We start from the raw sequence: 11191 nt of genomic DNA on the forward strand, positions 1-11191 counted from the left end.
TTTAGCGACCAAATTAAAATCGGTCGCTAAAAAAATAAAAAAAAATTATTATTTACAATAATTTTAGCGACTAAATTAAAATCGGTCGCTAAAAAAATAAAATATTATTATTTATAATAATTTTAGCGACCAAATTAAAATCGGTCGCTAAAGAAATAAAAAAAATTATTATTTATAATAATTTTAGCGACCAAATTAAAATCGGTCGCTAAAAAAATAAAATATTATTATTTATAATAATTTTATCGACCAAATTAAAATCGGTCGCTAAAAAAATAAAAAAAAATATTATTAATTATTATAATTTTAGCGACCAAATTAAAATCGGTCGCTAAAAAAATAAAATATAATTATTTATAATAATTTTAGCGACTAAATTAAAATCGATCGCTAAAAAAATATTATTATTTATAATAATTTTAGCGACCAAATTAAAATCGGTCGCTAAATGTAAATTTTTTTTTAAAATTTAATATATTTCTTTTAAATGAAAGCAAATATAAAAATATAAAATATTATTTTCATAATGATAAAAATATTAATGATAAGAAATAAAAATCAATACCCTCCCAACAAAATTAATTTTTTTTTATAAATAATATAAATTATATAATTTAAAATAGATAATTAATATATCATGATGTATTAAATAATGAGAAACATATAATCCTATAAATGAAAATTAAATAATAATCTTTTTACTAATTAATTCATAAGGTCATCTATCCTCATATCCACATACATGGATATCATATTAGAATACCTATTTAAACCTTCATATATACATCTTTCCCAATCATATATATAAATCTATCACTATTTCACACCATATAACATGTGCATGAACTTAACTTTACCACATAGCATCATAAAACCTTGAATAACCTTACAATCCACATGACAACACCTCAGAACATCATAACAAAATCATTTTTATCCTTGCATTGCCTAGTAACTCAAAAACATCATGATAGCATACATATCCCATCAATAACTGTCAAGGAAAATGATACCTAGAGAGTTACACTTGTCCAACGATCTCAATCCTATCTCAAAAGAAAGATAAAAGAATAAGTTATAACTCTTATGAAGACATGAGATTCTGAATAGATCCTCTTCTCAGCTAACAATTCAAAATCACAACAGATATATTTAACGCTTATAACTAGCCTCTAATTACCAAAACAACTATAAATGGAGTTCTAAACCTTCATTTTACCTCATTCCAGTGCCATTGAAAAGATCACATCCAAGACTACAACTTCCATGAAGACCACAAAATCCAAATCTATCAATACGATACTCCTACTAGCATAACAAAACTACAGTGAAAACATCTCCTACACTAGACAACAATAGTGCACTAACATCCCACAGAATACCTCAACCCTTCCGAACTTACTTCTTTCTACCTTAAACTCATATCCAAGCTTCCAACTACAATCCCTAAACGAAAATAATTCACCTATTCCACAAAAGACTTAGAGCTGAAATCAAATCCTCATGCAACCTAACCCCTAACAAGATTAATATGCAAGCATCAAAACTTAAGGAAATCACCAACACTTTGACCTTTCATCAAGAACACTCAAAGTTCTAACGCTCGACACATAACCTCTTGGATTCAATCATTACCACTATAACTTTCAGAAACGCCACCAATCGTAAACTCTTAATATATTCGATAAGTCAATTTCTTACCCACATCCAAGCTTCCTCTAGTTCTAGTTGGTTAGCAAGATACTTCGTCTACTACCACTACTTGCACCTATGCTCGCAACACGAGCGATGCCACCCAACCACTACTTCTTACATAAGCAAGAAGTATCAAAATAATTAAGCAATCATGAGATTAAGAAAGAACAATCAAAAATAGCATCATCAAGTTATATCATGTCTAACAGACAAATCCTGAGAACACAATGCACATAAATAAATAACAACAACATAATCAATCATCACATTAGCACATAAATAAGCTTCACACTCAATGCATTCCATCATTCATCTATCGAACAAGCCTAGTAGACTCACAACTCACGGCCGATTGGATCGACCTGCTCTGATACCACTAAATGTGACACCCTTACTACCCCAACACATATATTGTAATAATGAAAACTTAACAAAAACAATTTTCAATTTCGGTAAAAGGGTTCACATGAGAATCTTCAAAATTGTTCTTCAATAACCACAACGATAAAAATGAAACGTGAGAGTTTACAAATTATTTTCAAAAATAATATTTACAATTCTAATTTCATATAACAATCTATGTCCTAAAGAAAATCCTCTGCCCCGATGTCACAATATCAGAGCATAACCACAACTCAACCGTTAGCATTCTAGATGTCACTCGTAGCCGGATCTTCCTCACCTAAAATATCCACAAATCGCACGGTGAGAAAAGAAAACATCTATATATATAGCACATAAGAAAACATAACATATTATCTTATTATAACTTAATATTCATAAATATTTCAACATATCGTATTTCAATCAATCATACATCGTCATCACGTCATAATTCTCAATCACACCAATCATCACAAATCTTGCACTTCACACTATGCCAAGGTCACGCTACCCATTTAACAATCTCAGGCCGTGCTCACCCCTGATATAACACTGTGCCAAGGTCACGTTATCCCTATCCCAGGGCCGTGCTCACCCTTGACATGTTAACCAAGGTCACGATACCCACGTAACAATCCAGAGTCGTGCTCACCCCTGATATAACACTGTGCCAAGGTCATGTTATCCCTATTCCAGGGCCGTGCTCACCCCTGACATGTTAACCAAGGTCACGATACTCATGTAACAATCCAGAGCCGTGCTCACCCCTGATATAACACTGTGCCAAGGTCACGTTATCCCTAACCTAGGGTCGTGCTTACCCCTGACATGTTAACCAAGGTCACGATACTCATGTAACAATCTCGGGCCGTGCTCACCCCTAGTCATAGGTGTGAAGAACCACAATCACATCTCATTCACATCCACATCCACATCCACATCCACATCCACATCCACATCCACATCTCAATTCCACAATATATACACAATCCACACAAAATGGTGATTCACATACCCCTCAAGTAATTCATCATCTAGATCATCAAATAATATAACAATAACATTCATAAACTAATATAACGAACAACAGAATTATCAATTTAATATAATTTTAACGTAAACAGTAAAATCCTCAATTGTTCCAAAACCTAACTCACAGGCACTTTTCTACCATTTCGTTCTCCCTCTCAGATCACCATTCTTACAAATTATTAGCATATCTATAATCCTCAACACATACAGAATCTAATGGGATCCTCAATTTCTCAAACAGAAATCATCCAATTTTTCACAACCTAACTTACAGGCACTTTTCTATAATTTCGTTCTCTCTCCCAGAGCATCATTTTTACAAGTTAAACATATATTCGTAATCCTAAATATATATAGAATCACATAAGATAATTAATTCTCCAAACATAAATAATTATAAATATATTCATAACCCTAAGGGCTCTTCCTCTACCCAATTTTCTCATGTAACTCTACATATAAATAATCTCCTTTTCCCCCGTACCTGGATAAATAGGAACTCGGGCAGAACCTCCTCCTCTTTTTCCTTAAACAAGGATCGGAACTAAATCTGGGACAGAACCTCATCCTCTGAGTTCCTCTTAGTCTTCAAAGAGAAGAAGAGGAACGAAAGAGAAAATAGAAGAGAAGGGAGAGTGAGAATGAGAGGTGTGTAGAAATGAGAGGATTTGAGGCCTATTTATAGGATTTTTCGCCCACCTACCACTACGGCCCGTTCCAAAATCGGAACGGCCCGTTCTGGGCCCTTCAAACCTACGCAAATTTTTGAACTGGAACGGCCCGTTCCAAAACCAGAACGGCCCGTTCCCAATCCCAGCAGAACGGCCCGTTCTCCCTCCGGAATGGCCCGTTCTCCAAACCGAAACGGCCCGTTCTGATTCTCAAATTTTGGGCCTTTATCTTATTCCAGAACGGCCCGTTTCACTTTTGAAATGGCCCGTTCTGGGCAACGAATTGGGCCTACGGCCCATTAAAAATTGGGCTGTTACATATTACATTAACTCCATTGATTATTTTGATCCTTGTCTTTAATTTTATTATATATAAAAATTATTTACCTAATATATTTTGAAATTATTTTCATGAATCTTATTTTATTTCAATTGTTATTTTAAAAGTTAGGCTTAATCATTCAATTCAATTGATATAATCGTGCTAGTTTCATTGTTTTAAGCAATTGATTTGTACAAAAATTAGTAAGAACTTGTGAAACAATTATAAAATGAAATATTTTTTAGTAATTTAAAAAATTATTATCCTTTGATTTTAATTTACTCATAGATGTTCATAGTTTTTAACTTATGATATATACACCTCCTTTTTATTACAATTACACCTGCTTTGTTTAAAAATGTTAAAACTGCTGACAGTAGAGCTCGAATCCACACTAATACTTACGTGGAGAAAATCTTAAGTCTTCCCCCTTAACTAATTGGGCAAACTACCCACTGGTTCTTTTTGATCAGTTTTTAATACAACACAATGCGTTTCCTTGCTTTTTTCTCTATCAAATAGAATACATGACTGTCTTAACGGAGTTTTTTTTATTCGCACATTTATTTTAAAGTTTCATGTTGAAATAAAATTCCAACACAAATTAACATATTTTATAACTAACACCTGGTTTTAAAATTGATATGAAAATATTATGATATAACTTGATAAAATTTTAAATTAGTATTTTATTAATGGTTGATAATTAGAAAATAAAACAAGGATAAATACATTTTTTTGAATTTTATATCTTAGATTTAAGATGAATAAATATATTATGTTAATTAATAATTTATTTAAAATGTTAAAATTTAATTTATAAAAATAACATTTTAAAAGAGAAGTGTTATAATAACACAGGTGTAACTTTTTACTAAGTATTACATCGCTCAATAACTTTATATTAAATGTGAATTTTATAAATTTAACCGTTAGATTGAAAGTTTTTTACTCTTATATCATATATACAAAATTTTATATGAATTCAAGATGATTTGATACTTCATTCTTGTAAAATAAAATTAACGTAACATACATTTCAAAATATATTAAAATATGGATACTTTGATTACCTTCAAGTTGTTGTTAAATTTTAACAAAACTTGATATAAACATATAAAGTGATATCAACTTTCAATTTAACGGTTGGATTTACAAAATTCACATTTAATATAAAGTTATTGAACAATGTAATACTTAGTAAAAGTTATACTAGTGTTATTATAACCCTTCTCATTTTAAAATACAAAAATTATTATTTAAATTTTTAAATTTATAATAGATAATTTAAATTGTATCATAATATTAATTTTAAATAGAAATAAGTAGATTGTTAATTATAAAAGTAAGTATATATAAATAAAGATTAATTAAATATAATATAATTATTATTATTTGTAATATAATTATTAAATATATTATTATATTTTTATAACGGTTCGGATACACCGAAATGAGAGGGATCCAAAGATAGTATAAGCATGAGATTGTATATTTGAGGATGACTTAAATGAATTAATTTGTACTACCTATACTGACAATATGCATATGCCTTTCTGTAGCTTATCTCATAAGAACTCCACAGTTAAGCGTGCTTGACTTGGAGTAATATAGGGATGGGTGACCTTCTGGGAAGTTTCCCAAAAATTGTGTAATTAAGAACAAAACATGCTCAAAAGTGAAGTATTGTGAAATAGAATCCTTGAGAGGCCAAATATAAGTATTTCGTAGCGACCAAATTTGCAACGTCTATAAAATTTAAAAAAATAAAAAATAAATCTTCAGCGACCGATTTAGCGACTGATTTATTCGGTCACTAATTTGGTCCCCATACACATTAGCGACCAAAATCATTGCAACTATTTTGCGACCGAAATTTTCGGTCGCTAAATAGCAACCAAAATTTTCAGTCGCTAAAACAAAATTTTCGGTCGCTATTTAGCGACTGAAAATTTTTTGGTTGCTATATAGCTTTGCGACTAGGGTTTTTGCGACTACTTAAATTCGGTCGCTAAGGCAAATAGCGACCGATTTTAGCAATTTAGCGACCGATTTTGGTGGTCGCTAAATCCAATTTTTTTTGTAGTACCCAACGAGGAAAGTTATAGAGTCTCTATCATTGAACAAGAGTAGCTCACCCAGGGACAAGCTCTAGATAGCTTTCGTCACTCAATGAAGCTATTCCTTGCCTAACAAGAGCTCTATTTTGTGAAAACTTATATATTATATACTTTTATATATTTGTTGATGTAAGTTGATGATAATTAAAGGTAGCTTGCTATATAAAGTAAGTTGATTAAGTTTATATATGGTGATGTATGGTCATGATTTAAGTTGAAGGTAGTTTGTTGTATGAAGTAAATTGTATGTTGTAAGTTGTGATGGACATGTGATGCATGTTTTAAGTTGAAAGTTGCATAGAAACTAGAGGAGAGAAAAGTTGTTTTTGGAAATTTAAATATCTCATTGAGTGGATATCGATTATGGTGCTCTGAGAGCCTAAAAGTTAAAAACCCCTTTAGTGAGTAAGTTACCTTTTGATTGAGAAGTTGTTTTGACATGATGAACATTCTATGATAATAAATTAGATGATAAACATTATGTGAGATGTTAAGTTGCTACAATGATGATGTTGTCCTATTTTAACTTGAATTCTTACAATATGATGATTCTTTAATACGTTGTTATGTTGAATTCTTTTCAATAGCTTACCTTGTATTTTCTTTATGGTTGGAACTATAATGATCATACTTGGTATGGGAGAAGGACAACATTAACTGGATGATTTGCATAGTTGGAGGATAGTCACATTGGAGGTGGCTAATTTTGTTTTTGTTGTGGGTTTCTCTTATGTAGTCAGGTTTTGTATAGATATGTCGACCCCCACTTAGGTTTATTTACTGAGTACTATATTTTTTATACAACTGGTGTGTATAGGATATTAGTTATTCACTACATTATAAACTCTAATTTTAATGTATGTTGTTTAGTTTTCTGCTATGCGATAGTTTCCAGTAGTTAATGTAGTGACCTGTTGATGGAGATGGTAAGGAGGAGTGATGAATGTTCTTCTCCTTAGCTCTCCTTATGCACGGATCTTCTTCAAGGAAATAGAAACCAACGTGATGAACACTAGATGGAGGAGATTCTCGGATAGGAAGAAGGCTTAAGCCTTGGATGGAAGCATCCAAGCTTAAGGTGCAAGGGAAAGCTCACTTCAAAGAGGAGGAAATCCTAGAAGGGTTCCTAATGTGAAGCTTTCTCTCATGGTGACTCTTGAACGAAATTTGGCTGAATAAGCTCTCAAATTTCATTATTCTCAAAAGTGAATACAAAGAGTGAAGGAAAGGCTTAAGTATGCACCAAAAATGTGACATTTAGGCGCCTAAACTTAAGGCTCACAAATTGGCGCCTAAAGTTTGAATTCAAATTTGAAATTTGAATTCAAACTTTGGTGCACATGTAAGTCCGAAAATTTAGGTACCAAGGTGCATTTAGGTTTGATTTGAGAGTGATTTAGGGTTAATTTCAGTGGCACATGTTCAGCCACCCATGGTGCTAAACATGTGACTCAAATGTAACTTAAATGACTTCCAAATTAAACCTAATTTAACCTAATTAGCATACTTTAGTATTCCTTGTATTTTCCTATTCTAATGACCTAATTACATTGGTCAAACAAATACAATGGAAAGGAAAAATTACAAGAATGAAAATGAGCCCAATATTGGGTACCAAAAGCCCAAAGGCCCATGAAGCCCAAAACTAGGCCCAACAAGCCTAAAACCTAAAATGCTACTCTATGTGGTCCAAAATACAAGACCAAAATATATGATACCTATACTAACATGATGTATACAAAACATATGAAAATAGCTATAACAAAATATGGCCCATGAAAAGTTCAACTTGGGCCTTCCCAGGCCCATAAGGCCCATTGGGCCCTGACTGGCCCAAACCTTCATGTCTAGCCAACTCCTCTTGGCTCCTTCAATATGTCACCTCTTGCCTTCCTAGGCATGATTCCATCATCCCCTCCCTCTTGAAAAGGATTTGTCCTCAAATCACGAGGATGCATGGAATAAGAATCATCACCTACATACACAACAAACCATGTATAAGAGGTGACATGTTTATGATGAGAAAATGGATTATGGATCCTAAGAGGAGTCCTTATATCTAGCCTAAGAAAAAATAAACTATCAAAATTAGACTCCCTAAAAGTAGAAATAGGCTCCTCTCCTAAGCATAACCTAGAAGTAAAACCTAAGAATGTAATAACACTATGACTAAGACAATGAAAAGAATGATTTTTAAACACTACAATATCTTGCCTAAAATACCCTAAATGGTAGCCTAGGCTTTTCCTAAAATATAAAGAAAAGAATACTAGAAAACTTCCTAAACAATTTTGAATCATATTGTTTGGTAGATAAAATGTCTTGAAAAATCTTGAAAACTCATATAAACTATTTTTGTCTTGTAGGGAAGGGTGCAAATTAAGTTCAAATAAAGATGAACTTCCCATAAGATCAAAAATAGAATATGAAATATGACAAGATGTATCTATCAAACAATATATTCCAAAATTTGGGTGCTTTATTAGAACAACTATGGTAGAAGGATTCCTAAAGAGAGGAAGGCTATCTTCCTTGGGCACCTCCAAGGAAGTAGCACAAGATGTGGAACTAAATGTAGTCCACTCCTTCTTCACTACATCTTGAAGTTGAGATTCATTTTTCTTTAGAATGATTTGTTCTTGAATCTCTACTTCATGACTAGTGGTAAGATTAGGGTAAGAGTTAAGGTCTTTATTTATGAAGAGAGTATTTTGTAAATGATTTTTAGTGGTAGAACAACTCTCTTCACTCACAAGTCCTTTAGAGGAATTATTTTCCTCCTTACTCTTCCCTAAGAGCAATGCCTTTTTTCTTTCTTTTTCTTTTTCTTGACCCTTACTAGAATTTGTGGAAGAGTTATCTTGCCCCTCCCTCTTGTAGTCTTTCTTGATATAAGAGTTAGTTTGAGTTTTTCCTTTTCTCAAATTTTGTTGTTCCACCCTTATACAAAGTTGGACCAAATCATCAAGGTCCCTATAAGGGAGTAACTCAACTCTATCTCTTATATCAAAATTAAGACCACTTAGAAATCTAGCAATGGTCAATCTTTCTTCCTCTCTTATCCCAGCCCTCATGAGATATAACTCCATTTTTTGTCTATACTCCTCAACACTCATACTCTTTTGTTGGAGTCTTTGGAGCTTATCCATAAGCTCCCTACTATAATAAGAAGGTATGTGCCTTCTTCTCATAGCACTCCTCAACTCATTCCAATAAGTGATGGGAGGATCATTGTGAAGTCTTCTCTCTCTTTCCAAGGATGTCCACCAATACATGGCTTGTCCTTGAAAAGCTAGGGTGGCTAGAGGAACTTTTCTTTCCTCACCTACTTGATGACAAGTGAAGATTTGCTCCACTTTCATCTCCCAGTCCAAGTAGGCATCCACATCCTCCTTTCCATAAAAGTAAGGGAGATCAACCCTTGATTCCCTCACTTTGTGTTCTTTAATGACTCTCCTAGGTCTTGGTTGATAGTATGCATCCAAATTCAAACTACCATCATTTTCTTGACTTTGAGAATCATGGGAGCTCTTGGTTGAGCTCCTAGAAGAACCTTTTGGACTTTTATTTTTATTCAATCTTTTCAAAAGTTTTTCTTCTCGTTGCTTAATCTTTTGAATCTCTTGTTCTAAAGCCATGATTTGTACTTCCTTTTCAAGTTTTTCTTTTTGTTTTTGAAGTATTTCATCATGCTTCCAAAGTTTTAGTGCCTCAACCTCCTTGACAATTCTTTTAAAACTTTTAGGAGATTCAAAGTCACTACTACTTTGAGAATGTTGACTCATGATTAAGCAATAAGATTTTATATGCTATGCAAAAAGTTATAAAATATTTTTGAGATTTTCTAGGAATGAAAATAGCACTTGGAAGTCTAAGTGTACAAGTTGCACTATCAAGGGAGGTGAGCTACAAAGAGCCACTTAATAACCAAGCCTTTTCAAGTGGAAATCACTAAACTCCTTTGTGGTACTTTCAATTCCCCAAAATTTTTCACAAAAATTTTGAATGCTTTTTCACAATTTGTTTGTTTTTGGCACTTAACTAAACGTGAGCAAATAAAACTACACAAGTCTAGACGTTTATAGGCAACAAAGTAAAGCAATTAAGTACAAGAAAACTTAAAAGAAGCAAGTTAAACAACTAGTCGGATATCCTAAGTGGAAGCTTGAAACATATGAAATTTCCAAGCCACTTCCACTAGTACTACACGTGAGAGTCTATCAAGGATGTAGATATACCTGACCAGCTTCTTAATACTCCCTCCAAGCTTTACAAATTGGTTTAAAAATACAAGAGAATTGACAAAAATTAAACTAGCCTAAAAAGCAATAAAGTGGCGGCTTTGAAGACCAATTAGTGGCGGTTTTGTGTTCAACTTTTCTAACACTTAACCAAGTGTTTAATCCACCACTAATCCTTCAATATGCTGCTCCTGGACCTGCAAAAGAAACACAACAAAGAGGTTAAGGTGGCTGCCTCACAAGGTGAAGGAAATTGGTCACTCAAGTGAAGGAGATTTAGGATGATTTTGGTCACTAAATTAGGTCAAATTTGGTGATTATAGTGTCCAAAATTTTTCCTACTCTTTGTTGAGCAATGCTTGATCCTTGAGCAAGGATTTAAGGCCACTTCCAGCACAGGAAATTATTGAAAGAAAACTAGACAAGCAACAAAGCACAATTTGAAAAGCTTATACCAAAATTAAGAGTAATAGATGTATATGACAAGACTCAAAGAGGTTCAACAAGTAAAACTGAAAATTAAGACTCCAAATAAAAGCTAGCACTCAGAGAGAAGAGTTCCTAGATAGGTACTAGAATAGATGAACAAAACAAAAAAAATTTGAAGACAATTGGACAAGTATAGCAAAAATAGTAGCCAAAACAATAACAAGGAATCAAGTAGGTTTTTCACCAATGTACACCTCTCGGCTTTTTCCTTTTAATTTGCTTTCTCTATTTTTTTTT

The sequence above is a fragment of the Cajanus cajan genome, chromosome 4 (genome assembly GCF_000230855.2).
Source record: "Cajanus cajan strain Asha chromosome 4, NIPB_CcT2T_4, whole genome shotgun sequence".
NCBI lineage: Eukaryota > Viridiplantae > Streptophyta > Magnoliopsida > Fabales > Fabaceae > Cajanus > Cajanus cajan.